The following is a 21,626-nucleotide window of genomic DNA, read 5'->3' as shown; positions in this document are numbered from 1 at the left end:
GCATGTCCATTAAAAGCAGAACTTGAATGTTTCCATTGTTTCACTATACTCTTAACATCCATAAAAACAGGGAACTTGTCAAACAAAGCATCTGATACAATTCAAAATGTATCTTGCTTCTATCTCTTTGTGCTGACACTGCAGTCTAATACTACAGTTTTGCAGATAGACAGAATATAAATTGAAAATTTATGTTGCATTCCTCTTCAGACTCAGGAAAGGCACTTTTCTCACAACTTCTGAAATGAACTAATGTCATTTGTAGAGCGGGCACTCAAAATTTCAGTCTTACTGCATCCTCGGCAAGTTCACAGCAGCTGAGGAGATGAAATGCAGTATGCCGCCTAAACTTGTTATTGTGGTAAACCACAACAGACACAAACCATCAGTGTCCTCTTATCTAGTCCATTAGAAGATTGTTCCTGCTTTCAGTACATGGCGCGGCTAAATTGAAGTCTGACACTGTAAATGAGACAAACAGAGCTTACTCGGTTTACTCTTTGTTCTCTCTCTGCAGTTGTTGCAGTGTTTCAATGGTACCTGCAAATTGAATCTATTGCTTGTAATTGGCTGCCTTTAGTGTCCATGAAAATAGTTTCATGTGTTCAGCGCTCATTAAAATGAATAGTTAACCCCAAAAAATAAATAATTTGTCATCATGTCATCATTTACTCAACCTCATGTTGTTCCAAACCCTTTCATTTTTGTTGCGGAGGAACACAATGTTCACACTGTTTTTTGTTGTTGTTTTTTTGTTGTTGTTTTTTTCATACAATGAAAGTGGATGGTAACAGGTCCATAGAATACACCATATGTTTCCAGGTATTCTGAAGCCATACGCTTTACTTGAAAAAAAAAAAAAAAAAAAAAAAATGGGTTCATGGCTTCCAAAAAAAAATTAAGCAGCACAACTGTTTTCAACATTGATCATAATAAGAAATGTTTCTTGAGCAGCAAATCATCATATTAGAATGATTTCTGAAGGATCATGTGACACTGAAGACTGGAGTAATGATGCTGAAAATTCAGCTTTGCCACAGTTATAATATTTAGTAATATTTCATAATATTAATGTTTTTATTTTTAATCAAATAAATGGAGATGCAGCATAAGAAACTTCCTTCGAAAAATAAATAAATAAATAAATAAATAAATAAATAAATATATATATATATATATATATATATATATATATATATATATATATATATATATATATATATATATATATACATACAGTGAGGAAAATAAGTATTTGAACACCCTGCTATTTTGCAAGTTCTCCCACTTAGAAATCATGGAGGGGTCTGAAATTGTCATCGTAGGTGCATGTCCACTGTGAGACATAATCTAAAAAAAAAAAAAAATCCAGAAATCACAATGTATGATTTTTTAACTATTTATTTGTATGATACAGCTGCAAATAAGTATTTGAACACCTGAGAAAATCAATGTTAATATTTGGTACAGTAGCCTTTGTTTGCAATTACAGAGGTCAAACGTTTCCTGTAGTTTTTCACCAGGTTTGCACACACTGCAGGAGGGATTTTGGCCCACTCCTCCACACAGATCTTCTCTAGATCAGTCAGGTTTCTGGGCTGTCGCTGAGAAACACGGAGTTTGAGCTCCCTCCAAAGATTCTCTATTGGGTTTAGGTCTGGAGACTGGCTAGGCCACGCCAGAACCTTGATATGCTTCTTACAGAGCCACTCCTTGGTTATCCTGGCTGTGTGCTTCGTGTCATTGTCATGTCGGAAGACCCAGCCTCGACCCATCTTCAATGCTCTAACTGAGGGAAGGAGGTTGTTCCCCAAAATCTCGCAATACATGGCCCCGGTCATCCTCTCCTTAATACAGTGCAGTCGCCCTGTCCCATGTGCAGAAAAACACCCCCAAAGCATGATGCTACCACCCCCATGCTTCACAGTAGGGATGGTGTTCTTGGGATGGTACTCATCATTCTTCTTCCTCCAAACACGTTTAGTGGAATTATGACCAAAAAGTTCTATTTTGGTCTCATCTGACCACATGACTTTCTCCCATGACTCCTCTGGATCATCCAAATGGTCATTGGCAAACTTAAGACGGGCCTTGCCATGTGCTGGTTTAAGCAGGGGAACCTTCCGTGCCATGCATGATTTCAAACCATGACGGCTTAGTGTATTACCAACAGTAACCTTGGAAACGGTGGTCCCAGCTCTTTTCAGGTCATTGACCAGCTCCTCCCGTGTAGTTCTGGGCTGATTTCTCACCTTTCTTAGGATCATTGAGACCCCACGAGGTGAGATCTTGCATGGAGCCCCAGTCCGAGGGAGATTGACAGTCATGTTTAGCTTCTTCCATTTTCTAATGATTGCTCCAACAGTGGACCTTTTTTCACCAAGCTGCTTGGCAATTTCCCCGTAGCCCTTTCCAGCCTTGTGGAGGTGTACAATTTTGTCTCTAGTGTCTTTTGACAGCTCTTTGGTCTTGGCCATGTTAGTAGTTGGATTCTTACTGATTGTATGGGGTGGATGACCGGGGCCATGTATTGCAAGATTTTGGGGAACAACCTCCTTCCCTCAGTTAGAGCATTGAAGATGGGTCGAGGCTGGGTCTTCCAACATGACAATGACCCGAAGCACACAGATAATCAAGGAGTGGCTCTGTAAGAAGCATACCAAGGTTCTGGCGTGGCCTAGCCAGTCTCCAGACCTAAACCCAATAGAGAATCTTTGGAGGGAGCTCAAACTCTGTGTTTCTCAGCGACAGCCCAGAAACCTGACTGATCTAGAGAAGATCTGTGTGGAGGAGTGGGCCAAAATCCCTCCTGCAGTGTGTGCAAACCTGGTGAAAAACTACAGGAAACGTTTGACCTCTGTAATTGCAAACAAAGGCTACTGTACCAAATATTAACATTGATTTTCTCAGGTGTTCAAATACTTATTTGCAGCTGTATCATACAAATAAATAGTTAAAAAATCATATATTGTGATTTCTGGATTTTTTTTTTTAGATTATGTCTCTCACAGTGGACATGCACCTACGATGACAATTTCAGACCCCTCCATGATTTCCAAGTGGGAGAACTTGCAAAATAGCAGGGTGTTCAAATATTTATTTTCCTCACCAGGGGCGGACTGGCCATCGGGAGCACCGGGACATTTCCCGGTGGCCTGACGGTCGTTCTGGCCTGCCGGCTGCCGCTGTGCAGACCATCAGCCTGGCATGTGATAGGCTGGTGTGCAACTACGAATGCAGACGCAGCAAGCTGCTGCAAAATCCCAGCCATGTTCGCCAGTAAGGGAACAGGTCGGTCAAGATTACATTTACATTATATTTATAATAATTTGGCATTGGGGTGTGCGATATGACGATTTTTGATCGTGGACGATTAAAATGTCTCCATGATCTGCTTTTGAAGAAATATCGTAGAATCGTGGTGCATTCTATCAGTTGCTGTTCTGGCGCCTCTGTCCCAACATCCTGAACAACGCGACGTACACGCTGCGGAACGGGACACTGCAGTTTACAAAAGTTCATAATTTGCATGTGCTTTAATGCCTTGTCGGTTAAACATTTAATTCGCGTGCTGATGCGCTGTTCTAACGTGTGCGTTTCTCAGCGCGTACATGTGAAGTTCACATGCACTAAAAGCCTGTCTACCAGCGCCTGGATACTGGACAAAGTTATCCTTTGAGTCTTATTGTGCTAATACTGTCAAATACACACAAGGTTTACATAAACAAAGTCGGTTATGTCTAAAGTTAACGCAAACTTGAGAAAATTTAGAGAAAATCTGCTTGTCAAATGCGTGTATAATAGACGCGTCGCGCGCAACTCTTAAAGAGACAGTAGTAATAGTAAACACGATGCCGCTTCTCCTTAAAGGGATAGTTCACCCCAAAATAAAAATTCTCTCATTATTTACGCACTCTAATGTTATTCCAAACCTGTATTAATTTCCTTTTAATATTTTCTAATATTTTTCTAATATTAATATTTTGAAGAATGTGGCTATCCAAACAGTAGCTGGTCCCCATTGACTTCCATAGGAGAAAAATATACTATGGAAGTCACTGGGGTACATCAACTGTTTGGTTACCCACATTCTTCCAAATAACTTTTATTTTCAACAAAAGAAAGAAACTTATTCGAGTTTAAAACAACTTGAGAGAGTAACTTATGACAAATAGCATTTTTAGGAGAACTATCCCTTTAATGTTAAAAAACAACAAAATGCAAAGAGAAAATCACTCACTGCTCCTGACTGATAATTTTTAATAGTAGCTTTAATAAGTATCAATGTATAATTTATACAGTGAAGTCTATGTTTTGTTTTATTTTCATATTTGTTATTTTTGTTATTTTAATTACTTTCTTCAATGCTACTGTTAAATACACCTACTGTAGCTGAAAACATAAAGCAAATGTTTATTTAATTTGTATATTAAGTTGTGTATGAGTAATGTGTATCTTTGATCTTAATATTTAATAACAAAGAAAATGACAAAAAAATATCTTCGCCCCTGTCTGCTATTCTTTTTTATTTTATATTTTGTTACCTAAGGCTTTGTTTTTAAAATATGGACATTAGTTTGGCTGTAATGCTCAGTCACAAAATAGTAAAACCAACATTAAAAAAAGAATCGTGATAAAATCGTGAATCGTGATTTTTCTGAAAAAAATTGTGATATTATATTTTTGCCATATCGCCCACCCCTTTTGAGCACTGAAAATACATAAAATGTAAATATTTCAACATGTGAATGTGTCTCTTATTATCTCTTTTAAAAAGCCAATTTTCTATTTGTCATTGGTTTGGTAGTATAAATGGTGTATTCCTAGTGAGTTTTTAAGGGTTATTTTTTTATTCATTTATATTGCATCTGGTAGTCTACCTGTTACATTAATAGGGTTAGCCTACAAGTTTATCAGTCCAGTAGATTACATGAATAGGGTGGTGGTGACTGCAGCAGCAGAGGTGGCCTGGCAGTGGAGTCAAATTCCCGGCCTGAATTATTGTCCCAGTCCGCCACTGTTCCTCACTGTATATATATATATTTCTGACCCCAAACCTTTGAACAGTAGTGTTTATAATAAACACACTCAAATTAAACTTCAAATTAAAAATCTTGTATTTAAAATATTGCTTGACTGCCTTTTGTATGAAAAAGAGCAGCTTGGACATTCTGCTAAATATCTTCTTTTGTGTTACATGCAATAAAAGAAAGACATAAGGTTTGAAAGGACATGAGGGTGAGTAACTGTAATAAAAAAAACAAAAAAAAAACAATGTGAACTGTCACTTTAAAGGGTTACTCTTTATTTTAAGGTGTCCGTGTTACAGTGTAATTATGCATTTAAGTACTGTGTACTAATAATTATCTACATATACTTACTATAGGGTTAATATTGGGGGTTGGTTTAGGGTTAGTTGCATGTAATTATGCATAATTTATAGTTATTACTATACAGTTACTACATGTAACGTGTAACAAGGGCACTGTACTTACTATAGGGTTAATATTGGGATTTGGTTTAGGGTTAGTTGCGTGTAATTATGCATAATTTATAGTTATTACTATACAGTTACTACATGTAACGTGTAACAAGGACACTGTAAAATAAAATGTTACCCTTTAAAGTCTCCTCAAACCATTTATGTCGACTTTACATTTCATGGATGTGATAACAGAAGCACATTTTGCGTGTTTGATTGCCCATCGTGCAGCAGAGGGCAGTAGCAGAGCATAAAAGATTGAACATATCACCTCTTTCTGCTTATCTCACATTCTGGGAAAAACATCTCGTCCTGGCAGAGGTGAGGAATGAGACTGTTCAAACATGGATGTCACACTTTTCAAAGTAGCCCATATTTATGATGTCAGCAGGGTGAAAGAGCCCCTTTGCTTCTTGTGTTCGACAAAATCAGATGTGTCTGCGGACATTGAATTAAAGAGGGGAGGGGGCTGTTTAGGAGGCTGAGGACAAGAAAAAAAAAAGAAGAAAACATTTGCCTTGATCTCGTCAAAGTGAGGGTTCTGGTGAGTCATAGCCGAACCTTTTAGAAGAGCCGGGGATGCTCGTCAGGAGGTGAACAGATAACCAAGGGCTGCGTTAGACGAGAATGAATCTAAAGACGAAGTGTAAATTACCCCATCTCTAAAAGAGATGAAAGACAGGACTGGAGAAATCTGAAATTGGAACTTAAAAACAGAAAAGAGGGGGAAAAAGGTGATGAATGGCAAACAGAGATTGACTGTTTCCAGTGCTTCATGCACTGTCAACCCCCCCTGTGGCAGGTGGGCTCATTTCCATAAAACTCTTCTGCCTTCGTCTGACAAGAGAGAAAACATCTAGCACGGCTCCAAAGCAGGACAGAATATCAAGATTCCCAGGATGTCTCGCAGCTATTTCTTTATCGCTGCTTACAATTGCGTGTCGGCACACATAAATCTTTATGAATACATTTGCGGCGATATTTTTCCCCTGATATGACATGTCTTATAAATTCACTGTATCCTGACAATCATTGTAAACCGTCATCCACCATTTTTATGATCAAATTAAGAGCACATCATCAGTTGTCCTGCACTATTTGAATCAATTTTCTGAGGTCACGTGAATACTGGGAATCACAGCTAACAGGGAATGTTCTCGGAACGTTTGCCAATTCTGGTAAAGCGATGAGCAAGCGTTCTTCCAGTAACCTTAATAAAATGTTCGGTCAAAGTTAGAATGATGCTCTCAAAACGTTAGCATAAAACTGGACATTTTGAATGTTCATAGAACATTCAGAAATAACATTTTCATAACCTAATGGTAACGTTATCATGTTCTTATGGAAGACGAATAACCCTAAAACAATAACTAACCATGTCCATGTTATTTTAATATCATTGAGATAAGTGAATCACTATTAAATTAATCCAACTACGCCCTGGTGGAGCGCCAGGGAAATAACTCCCAATAAGGACACACAGGTAAGGTTTACCATTTGAAGACAGAGATAACGTGAGCAATACATAAATACACTTTATAAAATCACCAGCGGCAATACAATTTATCTCACTCTCAGGAATCTCCCAACATGACAAAAATAATTCTCCAGGGCCAGGCTTAGTGGGAACAAGGCAAGACGGCTGCAACTCAGGAGGCCGTCCAAACCCACCTCAAGTCACAACAAATCAGACACCACACGCCCACACCACAAGGAAGTTTTGTCAGCACACACAGCACACGGTGAAGCACACGCTACCGACTGAAGCAGCAACCCAGCGCAAACAAATAGAAACAAACTCAGCTATACTTGTAAACAAAGCAAAATAAAACTGGTATGCAGCCTGGCGGACGCAATGCTCGTAAGCTAGCAGTCCGAACGACCCGCAAAAAATCCAAGCTCTAAACCAGCAGCACAGATGCACGTGTGCAAAACAAACAAAACAAAGAAAATGTTGCCGGGAAGCAAAACAGCAACCGCATGTAGCGTCTTCAGCTCGGGCTTAGAGATCGTGATGTTCCATTCCCCGTTTACCTTCAACAAAAAGACACAAGTCAAACTAAATGCACCGAACCCCAAATGTGAACGAGGGAGAGGCGTACTTACGATTTAGGTAGAACAACCACCAAACGCAAAGCTGTATGGTTACTCACAACAGGTGCTGCGGCTCCGTCTCCCGGCCAGCGTTCACACACCTGCTAATGTGTTGTTACTGCTGAACATAACATAATAAATACCCCAAACGCAAGCGATCAAGATTTAGAGCAAATATCAACGTACCTGAAAGCGAACTCCGTCACAGACTTGCCACAATGCCAGCACCACCAGACCCGCTCTAGCTTAACTATAAATAGAGCTTATTACTAGAGCTATTCACATCATTACACAGTCAGTGAGAGTGTCAACATATCTTAGAAGAAACGAGAACGAAAACGAAAACGCCAGGAAGGGAAGAACCCAGACTTACGAGGACCCGTACGCCAGTCAAAATAAGGGTCCTTAAAGCTACACTGTGTAGGATTTTCTCCCATCTAGCGGTGAAATTGTTTATGACTACCAACTGAATATTACTTTCTAGCCCCTCCCATTCCGAGGGCGTTTTAACTCAGGACGGTGGCTGTATTATTTCAAATCTGCCGGCAGTCGCGAGTAATCTCCCCTTCGCATTCGTCACGGTGCCACTGAGTGTAAAAACGCGAAAGGCGAAACTTGAATTTCCAGGTATGTCCCTCTTTGGCTAATGTATTTTCAAGATGGAGGCGCAACATGGCTTCCACCATTCGAGCGACTCGCTCGTATGTATTCTAAATGGCAGATTACGAGATTACGAGAATACTTGATTAGTTGGTAGAAGTAATTACACATTAATGAGCACATATCATTTTGAAAGAACAAAGTGTTTTTTGCTAAGAATCAACATAAAAAAATACACAGTGTAGCTTTAAATATTGTGGCTGGTTCCACCTCATTGGTCTGCCAAAAGCCACACTTAACCCGGGCCAATAGGAGGGCAAAATCGCTCATCCTGCCACAAGATACTATTATATTTTTATAAAATTATTTTATTTCAGTTAACATTTATTTTTTGTATCAACTATTTTCTTTTATAGTTTTAGTTTTCTATAATAACTCTGATGCTAACTTTACCCACATAAGCCTCAAAGATTGTCAAGCATTGAGCAGTATGCCTTTCTCACCTTCCAGTCTCTAAACAGTCTTTACTAAAGTGGCCTATAGAAGGCACTGTGGCACAAAACTACTGCAAAGTGACTGTCAAAATCTGTTTATTTTGCCTGAGTGAAATGCTTTATCATATTTATATAAAACCACATTATAAGGTCAGAACAGAGTAATCAGTTATTTATTGCTATTTAAAGCCCTGTATTCATCAGTAATGTATTTGCTGCTTGTCTTGAGTACATAGAGAATATTGCATATGTTGTGTCCTTCATAATCGATTCGGTAAACAAAACAATATGCTCAAACAGCTGGAGTGACCTGCATCGGGACGCTATTGATTTGTGATTACTGATAACCGATCTGGATTGACGCATGAGGTGTGACATGTGCCCCCTATTGAGAAACAGATTGATACCCAACTTACCTGGGTCAATGGGTTCCTAATTCATTACAGTCCATTGCTGTCTATACTAATTGAGTCACAGATCACTGATGATAAGGACAGTGTTGTGTACAAAGAAAACAGACGCTTAAGCTTCTGTCTCGCTATAGTGAGTGATTTGGCTTAATGAGGTCGTACCTAATGCATTTTTCACTGCTTGTTGGCACTATTCTAAACGTCAGTGACAAACATTAAGCGGTTGTTGATTGTTTTAAAATTGTTACCCCATTTTGGTGTATGAAATGCATCCTAATTTCATGGTGGATCTGTGCTGCCTTTTCAAAATGTGCACTTAGTGGTTCCCCTGGCCCCGCTAATATAAAAAGATTGAAAGGAGACCCTAAAATTTCATCTTGTTGAGAAATTATAATTGTTTTGTGATCTAGCTGTGGGAAACTCGCTGTGAATTTGTACACAGCAGGAGTCTCTATCAGCAGTGGCTGCACTGGCAGATAATCTGTTTCATTTGTGAGGAGAAATATTGTAGTGCTCACAGAGAGCCTGTCTGTATCTGTTTATAACAGAGGACCACACAGAGGTCTAACAAGTATTTCAATGTTTTTAGGTGACAGTCATGTTATTTTTAAGGGAATCAAATTTCAAAATACAATTTTTAATGTGCAAAGATGACCATGAATAAGATATTTGGTGTAAAAGTGTAAACACTGTGGCACTTTTGACATTTCTATTTTAAATGTTATTTTTTTTTGTGGTTTGTTTGAGTGGTCCGACAGCTTATTTGATTTGAACAAACCCATAATGGACATAAGACCTCAAATCATGCAGCATTTGGAAAAGTACTGTGCTTTTACAAAAGAAAATTCCAGCAAGAATGCATTAAATTGGTCAAGGGAAAGTAAACATATTTAAAATGCTACAAATGATTCATGTTTCAAATAAATGCTCTTTGAACTGTCTATTTTCAGCACAACTGTTTTCAACATTGGTAAAAACTAAGAAATGTTTCTTGAGCGGCAAAGCATCATATTAGAATGATTTATGAATAATCATGTGACACTGAAGTCTGGAGTAATGAGGCTGAAAATTCAGCTTTTCCATTAAAGTAATAAATAACTGTTACGGCTGGCGTGGTAAACAACACACACAAGTGTGAAAATACTCAAGGAAGTCTTTAATATTGATCGCTAGAGACACAAACATAGGACCACAGGAGAAATACATTAAGCATATCAACCTAAATGTAAACGACAGCCAACACTGAACTGAGGAAACTAAGTGGTTAAATACAAAGGGAGTAATCAAGGGAGAACAGAACAGGTGTGGAACTAATTACAAACCATGACAACAGATGAACAAACCAGAACTAATGCCCGGTACACATCGTAGGATTTCGGGCTGTCCCATGCAGACAAAAGATGACCAATCTGGCGATTTCTGTGGTCGTGGCTCCTAAACGCTGGTCGTACGTCGTACAGTGAGAGAGGTTCAAAGACGGCCGTTGTCACCAGCAATCATTTTCTGACAGTGTCAGAAATTTAGCATGATCATCTCACAGTGCTTTTGCTGCTACGACCTACTGACTAGCCAATAAAAATGCAACATGAAATGGCATATTGATCAAAGCTACATGGCACTAAAACTTACAACTCTTTATCTCAAGCTCCATTTGCATAACAAGTTGGCCTCTTTTCCCTAGCCATGACCACATCCATATTCTCCTCTTTTCTTCAGCACACATAGCGCACAACTGCCAAAGTGTGATTCATCTGGCTCTAGAGCATGCTGGTGACGTTTTATTCTTCTATGCTAACTTGCGTCATAGCCATATGATTCAATAGGTGTCCTACATACATGTCATACCAAAGTTTATTAGATCCAGTGTGATTTGTAATGATCTTATAGGATTTTTCGAAATCGCACTAGGCAAGGCAAAATGGAGACAATGAAAACCAAACTAAAAAAGACATGCACATAATGACATTTGAGTATTACATTTGTAATATGTCACAATATTACTGTATTAACTAATTTTATTTATTTTTTATAAAATCCCAAACGTTTGAAGCAATGAAACTTGTAATTTTCTAACCAATAAAACTTAATTTTGCCTGGCAAATGAAACGAAAAAAAAAAAAAAAAAAAAATGTCAGAGCCACAGAAACCTGAGTATCATAGAAAGTAGCACATAAAACAGCTTAATAATCACCTAAACATTGCCCTAGAATCCTCCCAGAACACCCTAACACCATTGCAACGCACCAAAAAGTAACTATCTCAGAATACCTTAGCAATCGCATAGCAAAGCCTTAGCAACCAGACAACAACACATTGAGAATCCATCATGCAAAGTTTTTGCATCGGCAAGCACAGCTCACATTTTCATCAGCAAATGTAAATATCGAGTTATTTTTGCATTTCTGGTGCCACTAGTGGTGCGGAAATGACACCCTTCACCTTGAAGAAGATGATGCCAAATATAATTACATCAGCATCATCCATCATGCCGCGTCTATAGTTGTAATCCTCTTTTAGCTCATAGAACTGCTCTAATAAATGCCTTGCGTTTCATTTCAATGACCTGGATGATGATACTTGTGATGAGAAGTGATTGTCATATAGCAGAATTTGAAGAGATACAATAAACTGCACGGTTCAGTTCTGTTTGATTTTTATTCAGGCGGGTCTTTATCTTCCTGCCTTTGTGTCCTCACCTCGTGGAAACTGATCCTAGCATTGGGACTCCGAGGAGCTCGAGTCACCGTGACACGGCGCTCAGCCAGAATCCATATCCACACCACCCCTCCATTTGTCCTCATATCCCGCTTGACACTTTCCATGAGAACAAATACATTCTCACCTCTTTGACAATATAAAGGAAAAAACTTGTCGCTGCTGCATGGCACCATTGAAGGCTTTAAAGGAATGCTCTATCAATAAGAGAGATTGGGAAAAAAAAGCAAAGAAAATACAGATATTTACATTTTGTACATTTTAGTTGTGCTATTTAACAAAATTGATCTTTTTTTTTTTTTTTTTTTTTTTCTTTTTCTTTTTTGTTTCAATTTTGTAGTGAATGTGAATTATATAAATTTGAATTTTAGCCATTAAACAAAACTAAACATTTTGTATACCTCATATATATATATATATATTATAAAGTATTATAAAATTACACAGTAGGCTATACACTTAGAATATGGCAAAATAATCTCATGGCAGTTCGTAACCATTTTACGTTTTGGCGAATTGGTGGCTACTTTGTGCGAACATATGTTCTCGTAAAATCTGCTTACGACCTATGTTTAGTGGCGGACCTTCATGCTTACTTTTTTCTAATTATCATACATTTTTCACATTGTGCGAAATCATACGAAATCGCCACCTCGTAACATGTTTATTTTTCCTGTGAGATCAGGTTGAAAATAAAGTTTAATTAAATGTGTTACTTGCCACTGCTTAATTAATTGTGAAATTTACTAGCAATTTCTGAATGAAAATGTAAATCCGCAGTTTTTTTCCAATGTAGGGTTTCAGATGAAGAAGAAATTCAGGACTTCAAATTTGTGGGTGAGTCGAATTTATTTTCTGTGGAGACCTCTGATATGGATTTTCCATTTTGAAACGGGTTGAATAAAGCAGTAATAGACTAGAGTATGCTGGCTCTTTAGATTGCAGATATTTGTCAATGGGTCCAGAAACATTGAACTGAGTGTGTGTATTTAAAATTGACCAAGAGGTCATGGGTCCGCTGATATGGTCGCTGGATAGTTAGGGCCATAAAACACAGGTTTGATACGGATCCATGTGTGCGTGTCAAACCGTTCGTATGTTTCTTGTCACAGGCGGTATATTAGCTGCGATGTCAGTTGCCTTCATTCACACATTTATTGCAAATCTGAAATTGCTGCAGCTTTGGATTGATTCCAGACACCCAAATGCTGTACAGGATCACTGTAATTATCACTCGAGAGCTGTGAGCCCGTTGCTTTTATGCTCCAGGATTTTTAAAGCACAGACAAGATGATCAACAGTCTAATTTACTTTCTCAATTTCACCCATTGAAATTAAATCAACCCAGAGAAACTTGATGTGTAAAAATGACTAGAAAGCTCAATAAGTGGATGTCCTAGACTAATACATATCTTATGCCAATCAAGTTAGCCAATCGAGTCAGATGTGGATATTTCCCAGTCTGTCATATTACCATTCTGTGAGTTGATTAAGAAAATAAAGTCTGGCACTAAAAGTGACCTTTTCATATTTGCTAAAACTTTCATTCAGATGTGCTTAACATGACATTACGAAAAGGTCATTGTTAGATTGGAGGCATAAATACCTTTATCCTAGATTTTCAGGAACTTAATGAAAATAACCTTTGTGTTCCTCTGCTTTGAGCTTTAAATTATGAAGCCAGACATTTCTTAAAGAGACAGTGCATCTGTGTGTGTGTGTGTGCGTGCGTGACACCGTGTCCTAACTATACGCGATGCGATAAGATTCCAGCGACAGGCAGTGTGTCTGTCCACACTAGACGTGACGCGACTGTGAGACGCCACAATGTCAATCAAAAATCACAGCCAATCAGAAGAGTGTGTGGGCGGGGTCTCTCTGTGAATGCGCACTACTGTCCTGCACTTGCATTGAAAATTTGTAAGGACATAATCAAATCAATAACATTATTAAAAATCAAAACATTAACAAAACATACTTGGTGACTAATTTTGTTATGAAGTACAGTTGTTTGTTTGCATAGAATTCACAGTTTGAACTCTATATTATTTGCTTTCAAAATCGGAGGTAAATTATCCATTATCGCTTTCATTGTGGCTATTAAAGTAACGCACAGTGATCTTTTAACTAAAAATAATTAATTTGTACACATAACCAGTGTCCAGAGGTGTATAGTCCAGGCGTCAGAAAGTAAAAGTCCTGCCATATGTTTATTCTACCCATGAACTCAGCCAGCTGATTTCACTAATTAGTTCTATCTCCTGGCTGAAAAACTGTGCTAATTAGCAAATACAGGTGATTGGAACAAAATAGTGAGGGCTTTTACTTTCTGAACCTGGACTTTACACCTCTGCCAGTGTCATTTTTTTCCTATGACAATCAGTTTTATTCAATCTTGTTCATAGGGAAATTCAGATCCATCTCGTCGTTTTATTATGGAAGGAAAATTATATTCAAACTCAAATTAAACTATTTTAATACTGTACAAAAAAAAAAAACTATAAACACATGAGAATATTAATGAACAAAATATTACAAGTTAGATTATTGAATACGAAATATTGCATTCATTATTTTCCCCATTTAGGTCCGAGGTTCAGACGAGAGCTCTGGAGGAGGAAGAGAGTAGTGGCCTTTCTTTTATTACAGGGGAGGAAGACAAGGATGTGGGTGCATCCAATAAATCAAAGAAGAGCAGAGCAAGGGACCTATCACAACCTAGTGCAGGAACTTTTCCTGGACAAGGCATGTTTTTTAAATTATTTCCGTATGTCCTCCACTGATATGGAGAATGTGCTGTCCTATGTTGGGAAGGACCTGATGAAGCAGACCACATCATACTGTGTTCCAGTTGAGCCACAACAATGCCTTGCTGTAACATTAAAGCCCTATTCAGATGGGACTAGTTTAACATGGAGAGGTGGGGTAAAGTAATAATTACCTGAGCTTCTTGGTGATTTTAGTCCCGTCCGAATGTGCCATCTCAGTAATGATTACGGATAATGTCAGTAAAGATTATGGCGACTTTTACCTTCAGTAAAAAGGTCAGGAAAAATGACCTCAGGTAATACTAATCCTGTGCGAATAGACCCGCTGTAAATATGTACGAAAATATTTCATCATTTCCTGTTTAAAAGTAGTTTTCCGCGGTTTTTCCAAGTATGGAGATGCTTGAAAAAGCATTCAGTTGCATTCTAGACGCTGGGACAAGTCTGTGGCAAAACTCAAGTGTTTTCCACATACCATTCAGATCAGAAAGAAGATCGAAAGCACTTAATTGTTAGAGGCACAAAACATCTTTTAGCATTAGGTAAGTGCCTATTGCCAACACAATCCAATCTGAAGTTAATTGATACGTCCTGTGGTAAAATCACATTACTCCATCTACCCTTGTAAAGTTAATCCCGTCCGAATAGGGCTTAAGGTATTAAGTAAAATGCACTGTAATGTTTTTATAGTTATTTCCACAGTAATTACATGTAACACAATGACACTGTAAAATAAAGTGTTACCAGATGTTTTTGTTTTTAATGTTATTAGGTGAATGCCTCAAACACAATTATAAATATATAAATATGAAAATGACATTTTGGTAAATTAAGGTAAATATATTGAAATTCCATTTGGAAGCACAAATGATGATGACATTATACAAGACTAGTCAGTTGATGACTATGCATAGAAGAAACAAATATGCAGAAAAAAAATCTGTAAAGTAGTTTATTTCATAGTAACTTAAAATTGCTCAACACAACATTTTTACATCAACCTTTTAAAAGACCACACTAATGTGCTTCAACATAGCCTTTACAAAAACAAAACAAACAAAACAATAGTAGACAGTAGTCCAGTAGTTTTTAGTTTGTGACAAAAACTTGGAAAATATATATGAACAGTATGCTGCAAAATTAGTTTTGTTAAAATATGATGCTGTAAACAGTATATTTGGTTGTGCACATGGGAGAAACTGGGTGTAAACCCTCAAGACATTTTGAACATCAATGAAATATTGAAATAAGATTAAACTATGCAAACATGTAGTAATGTAGTCTTCAGAACAAAGTGTTTGTGTCTGCTTGGGTGTCTGTCTGTGTGAGTGGTCTGCATGCGTCTACACGTGCGTGTACCTCTGTGTGTGTGTCTGTGCATACATATATATGTGTGTGTGTGTCAGAACTTAACTGTGTAAATTTCCCCCAGCTATGATGTGATGGTGATGGTGCAGCTGAAATATTAGGATGTTTTGGAAGACTGTGTGTATTATGAAATATTAATATGAAATATATGAAATATTAGGATGTTTTGGAAGGCTGTGATTAGGCATGTAGTTGTGAGGTTCCACCTACTTAATGAGACCCTACCCAGGGAAGAATCTAGAGAGAAGAAAGGCAAATTTCAATTACCGCCTCAGCAGAGCCCGAATGACAGTAGAAAAAGCATTCGGCATACTATCCTCGCGCTGGCGAATTTTCCACAGAGACATTAACTTGATGCCCGAGATCACAGACACCATGATTGTTGTGACATGCATTCTGCCCAACATGCTGACACACCCAGGTGAAGCAGAACACTGGCTCAGAGAGGCATCTGAAGATGTGTCCTTGAGGGGGCTGACTGAACGTCCCAACAGAGGAAGCCTGGAAGCATCAAATGTTCGAGAGTAGTTTGTGGATTACTTCAGCTCTCAGGCAGGAATGCTTGTTTCTGATCAATAAATTTGAAAACATCCAAATGTAGTTCCTGGAGCCGCTCTAAAAAATTGTTGTATCAAACATTTGGAAGGGATACAATCTGATTGCTACAAACTTCCATGATTTACTCTTGTGGTATCTTTATTTAATTTTCACCAGTTCGAATAAAATGGTTTAATTTCTATTGTCTTTAATCCATGTATTTCTGCCACTAGCTTATGATTTGAATCAACATGGGAAAACATCTAATAAGCTATGCATTATACAGTACATAATACACAAAATATTGACCTACACGCCATGGTAAACTACTATAGTTCAAATCATTAATAACTATTATACCATGGTCTGGGTGAATACTCAATTCTGATTGGCTGCAGGGTGTCCATAAAGTGATAGAGGACACCTAGTAAAGGAGTTCTGGTGAAACTGACTGTTTACCGTCGAAATTAATAAATAAATGTGCTGGCTACATCAGCTGTGAGTAACCATAGCAACAGGCAGTAAACTGAAGGGTTCTACGAGCTGAGCGGACTATAAATATCTCCGGTTGCTAAACCGTCAGGCGTAACCAGGGAAACCAAGTTACTGTTTGTAAAAACTTTAAATTTCGATTGTAAAACTAATTAAAATATAAACTAATGTTTTAAAAATGTGTTTGGCAAGTGACCATGGTATAAGCGGGTTAATGCCCTTCGAGGTGTCCATTGTCAGGTATTAATGGACTTCGGCGGAGGCGCGTCGGACGGTTCACGCCTCGCCGTCGTCCATTAATACCTGACAATGGACACCTCGTCGGGCATTAACCCTTACTTAACATTACAGTACATATATATAAAAGATATAGGTCAGTACAGACAGATGTAAAAAAGGTGGGCTGTTTTGTGGGCTTTGTGTGTCTTCTCCACGAATAGGGTTGCTATCTAGAGAAGCTGCACTGAGGATAGCGTATGCTATGTGCCACAGGTGAGTATTTCAGTAGATTGTCTGGATACAGGGACACACCTGGATACAGGGACACAAATCGTCATGCCTATTCACTCTACTGTACATTAAAAATAAAGCGGAATTTGTTTTACACAGGTTGATGCTTCATTAGTACTATATAAATGCCTCATTCATTCAGGTTGAGGTTCAGGTTCAGAATACCATGTGTATTCAATGCTTCAGCTATGCTTCTCCAGACGGAATCCTTTTTCCTGATGTCTTTGTGGAATTTGTGGGATTTATGTAGAGAACTGAATGCCTTTGAACTTTGACAATCAGTTTCTCGTCGCCCATGTTTGATGATTAAATATTCATGACACGCAGAACTTCCATCCAATGAGATCTCTGTGTGGGCGGATCTGTCAGCTGCGACGTCGCATAGGGACCATTTCTAAAATAGAATCGTTGTGTGTCGTGGCTGGTTATGACAAAAACTCTGATTAACATGGAAAATATACATTTTATCGCGCGTCGCGTGTAGTTAGGACACGGTGTGAGACAGAGTCCTGCAGAATTGAGACCCCTATTTGGGCTAATCGAGTTTGTGTCTTTCGCTGAATGCGAGTACTGGCACGCACAACCCTGGCCTGCTGCCACCAGTGGCCGTGATTGACTTCAATTATTGGCTTTGGGGATTACGTTGACCCAGGGTGGAAGTAAATCGTCTTGCTTTGCATAAATAAATGAGCGATTATCAATCCTTTATCTCAGGGTGGCATCACTTCTCTGAACACTGCTGAAGAGAATTGATCAAATGAACATGTTCCAGCAAGCCAAGGACTTTTAAGTAAATAAAGACGAACAATAGTATCAGACAGGCCATATCAACGCTTCTACTGAGACCTGTGTTAAAGGAATAGTTAATACACAAAAAGTCATTATTTTCTCACCCCAAATTATTCAGTATTATTATTATTATTATTATTATTATGTAAGTATTTGAGGTCACAAAACAATGTATTTACTGTGTTATTCTGGAAAATTCCCACATTTATTGCTAATGAGGATTATAGGAGATTGAGTTTTGGGCTAATGGGTTGGGTGAAAGTTAGGGGAAAAGTTAACAGTGTAGCAACAAATGTTAATTAAATGCAATTACTTTAAATGTAATTACATCACACCAATATGTATGTGCATAACAAATAAATTGTATGAAAAGGTTAAGTAGTAGCTAAGACCACCTATAGTGCAACTGTATGTAAACACAACACAAGATGTTTGGCTGAATGTCTTCCCATCAATGAAATTTGATGATTAAGGGACAATAAATAAATAAATGTTGTGTTTAAGTGTTGTGATGTTATGTCATGTGACACAAGAACCAATGAGGACTGATGTTTTTGACAAATTTCTTGATTTTTACATCATTGCTTGAAATTTTGGTTGGATTCGAGAGTTAATGAAAGCTATAATGAGCTATTATGAAAGTGTCACTTCTGAACACTTGTATGTTGCATATATTCATTTCAGACTTTTATGTCCTGTTTTTTAAGTCCTGTGACAAAACAGCGTTTTTTTTTTTTTTTTTTTTTTTTTTTTTTTGCAATTGTAAAAATACACGAGGGTGAATAAATGATGACAAAATTTTAAGTTTTGAGTAAAGTCAAATGGATGAAATTGATGATGCATTCATTGTGTTTATTTGTCCTTTTTGGAGCTTGCCAGTAAGGCTGTTATGATTTTCACTGAATAATTATCGTAGCTATAAGAATTTGCAGTAGAGATATTAGTGCAATACCTACTGAAATAAAAAAAATAAAAAAATAAAACAAATAACAATGCTATCAGTCAAATTAATCTTTATTTAGTTTTGTTGCTCTCATTTTTGGCCAATAAATTACACAAGAAGTATGTGCATATGGAGAGAGAGGTTTTCAAACACCCTGTCTTTTTTATGGAATCCCAAAAACTTTTTTTTGGATACAGGTAGAGTGTGGAACATCCCCACCTGAGGTTCCCCCTCCTAACCGCCAGAGGGCGCCCTCTCCCATATACTGAACTATATCCTCTGGTTTCTACTTCCTATTTAAGGAGCCTGATTTCCTTTGTTCATTGTGAAGTATTGTTTGCCTGGTCTGAAATTCGGAGTGGTTTCCCATTATTGTTTCTTGCCTTGATTTTGGATTATCTGCCTTGTTATAGCCTACCGTTTACTCTCTTGGATTTGATAGCCTGTTTGGACCGTTTTCTTGGTTTTTGACCCTGGAATTTATTGCCTGGCCTACAGCTGTTTGATTCACCCCTTTGCTACTAATAAATCTCTGCATATGGATCCCTCTGCTCTCCCTGCTGAGTCTGCTATGTTACAGAGTGTCTCTCTTTCGTCCGGCATGGTTTTGTGCAGCAATAGTAGCTACTCGCTGAGTTTCCGTTGTCTTATTCTTATTTTCATTTAATTACAGGTGACAACCAGCGTTATGGTGCAATATGGTGTAGTATTAACATGATATCAATATTTAATTTTTTTTTAAATGTCACTGTTTTCGCCAATACTTGCGTTACCCCTGCTTGCTACAGGCCTAAATCACCATCTGCCTTTTTTATGGAAGCAAAAGAGCAGCCTAACATCTCTATTTGTGCTGCACAGACAATAATGGGGTTGAATGATGTGACGATAAATTAAAGACAACATATTCAGTGTCTCTTTAACTACTTATCTTTGACGATTTTTCATTATCCCAATGAAAAGGAGAATACTGTTACTTTGAGCCCCAATGTACAAAGGTGATGTTGTAAATTCATTTCCCCCACTTTAAAGTACAACAAATTCCATACAAGCTGACAAGATCACAAGGTGGGTACAAAAGAAGGACTGTTAAAAATCTTCCCTTAGGGCACTGACGTCAAAGTCTCTGTGTCTGTAACCCGACCCTAAAATGTGTAGCATGTTAATAGTGTTTTAAGCAGCTAACAGTACACTGTTATGTCATTTCCTAAGGGGGCGAGTACAGCCTTGTGTCATCTCCTCCACCGATGCCTTTATGAGCCCTCATGTTCTTTTGAGACTTGCTTTACTGTTTTTATGTTTGAAGTCCCAGAGATGCCACCGGTGTGTGTGTGTGTGTAAAAATAACAATACTTTAAAACGAATCTCTTATTTTTCCCTTTAAAATCTTTTAATATGTCCCTCTGACATAAGCAAAACCCAGTAGGCCAATATTATTGGAGATTTTACCATCCGTTGTATCACAATACTTTTACTATGTATCATACAGTAAAACAGCTATGTCATCTCTGAGACCCCAAACTTGACCCTCAACTGTAGTGGCTTGGTCCTTGTGAGAGGAGGTGTGAATGGCCCAGAGCGTGGAGATGCGTGAGCGGAGCTCAGCGACAGCGAATGCAGCTGTGTTGTGTTGCGAGGAGTTGATGGAGGCTGTGGTGGCTCTCCTTTAACAGATTACAGCAGCTCTGTGTCACGGGGAAAGAGAGGCAAGGTCTGCAGACCATCCATCACCGGCCCTGTCTATATCCAGCCTTAGTCTGGCTAAGTCGTGTGATAAAGGTGCATGTCAGCTCCCCTCTGCTGCTCAACTGCATCCAATCCCTGCTGAAATCCACACTGGGTTCCTGGCTGGTGCACAAATCCACGCTGTTCAACTCCACCTGCGGCCAACTTCATTTACAGTGGAGAGACTATCCAGGTTTGACTTTCTGCTCTTTCTTTCTCTCATACTTTTTCTCTGCTTCTTGTAATTTTTCTCCTGAAGGATTAAAACCCCAACTGTGAGGAAACATCCAGCAGTATTTCCCGTGCATATGACAGGGCTCGCTGCTAGTTGCAAAAGGGCAATTATATAGGCCCGACCTTATTGTGTGGCAAATCCTCTATCAGCTTGCACGCTCAGGGGAATCTCAAATTAATCCTGTCTGAAAGAGTGAAAGCCCAATCTTGTGTCTCTCTCATGTCATTAATACCAGTACAGTATGTGCTCACTTCATTCAGATTAACTGTCTAAATCCTGCATCTTGCTTGTTTGTTGGTTCTGCAGCATCTAAAGGTCCCTAGTCATCTCCATCACAAGCCTATTTTTAGTTGCTTTTGAGTAGCAATGTGTGGGTTGTCTCCCTATTGAGTCACTGCACATGCAGTCATTTATTTTTTGCTGGAACAATGCACAAAACATCAATCGCAAACAATAGGCAGCACAGT

Source organism: Abramis brama, assembly GCF_963993115.1.
Source record: "Abramis brama genome assembly, chromosome: 1".
NCBI classification, from domain to species: Eukaryota; Metazoa; Chordata; class Actinopteri; order Cypriniformes; family Leuciscidae; genus Abramis; species Abramis brama.
This window is presented reverse-complemented; position numbering follows the sequence as displayed.